Here is a 792-nt window from a genome sequence, read left to right on the forward strand (position 1 = left end):
AAATAACAGGTAGCAGAGAGAAGAAAAAATCTTATAATATATGCCCCTCTTTCCAAAGAACAAGTTCTTATAACAAAAAATCCTGCATTTTCCTACTTTGTTGAGGTTTTCTATAGTGAAAATCAGTTAAGCAAAAGCCTTACCCCTTTTGTTGACCCCAAATCAGAAGCTGGATGGGTGGATGGATGAGGTGCAGATGGAGGTGCAGGAATGAGATGTTTGAGTGGCATTCCATTGGAAGGTCTGGGCATCTGGCTTCCTGGCTCACCAACCCCTCCTGTGGTGATAAAAAGATTCAATAAGTAAACATGCAGGATATATATTCAATTCAGTTTATTCATTTCAATAAAACAAAGCAAATAATGTTATATACAATACACAATAAAAATAAAAAAATAAAAACGTTTATCAAAATCAAAAATAAAATGAAATGAAAGGTAGCAGAGAGAAGAAAAAAATCTCAGATTATCTGCCCCTTTTCTCCAAGAACAAGTTCATTAAAACAAAACAAAATCTAGTGAAATGATATGAATTAATAATAAAAAAGATAGTTGCGGAATGATGTTGCAGACGTCCAGCCCCTTTTGTTGATGCAACAGGAAACGCTGATGGAGATGACGATGACTTCTAAAAAGATGATGACAGAAAGGAACAGTCAACACAAGTCTTGTAATTTCTTGGCTCACTTGCTTTGAACATTAAACAAAATAAGAAATACACCCCACACACACACACACACACACACACACACACACACACACACACACACACACACACACACACACACACACA

The 792-nt window shown here is 36.0% G+C and overlaps 1 protein-coding gene across 1 annotated transcript in view; it reads right to left on the reverse strand.

The window, feature by feature from the left end:
• Nucleotides 1–472: 472 nt before the first annotated feature.
• Nucleotides 473–792, reverse strand: part of LOC106511480 (uncharacterized) — a gene marked incomplete in the record, with an annotated part of 8,155 nt that continues 7,835 nt past the window's right edge. The window contains 1 exon segment of the mRNA XM_014000232.1: nucleotides 473–627.

Source organism: Austrofundulus limnaeus, unplaced genomic scaffold (genome assembly GCF_001266775.1).
Source record: "Austrofundulus limnaeus strain Quisiro unplaced genomic scaffold, Austrofundulus_limnaeus-1.0 Scaffold2832, whole genome shotgun sequence".
Classification (NCBI taxonomy): domain Eukaryota; kingdom Metazoa; phylum Chordata; class Actinopteri; order Cyprinodontiformes; family Rivulidae; genus Austrofundulus; species Austrofundulus limnaeus.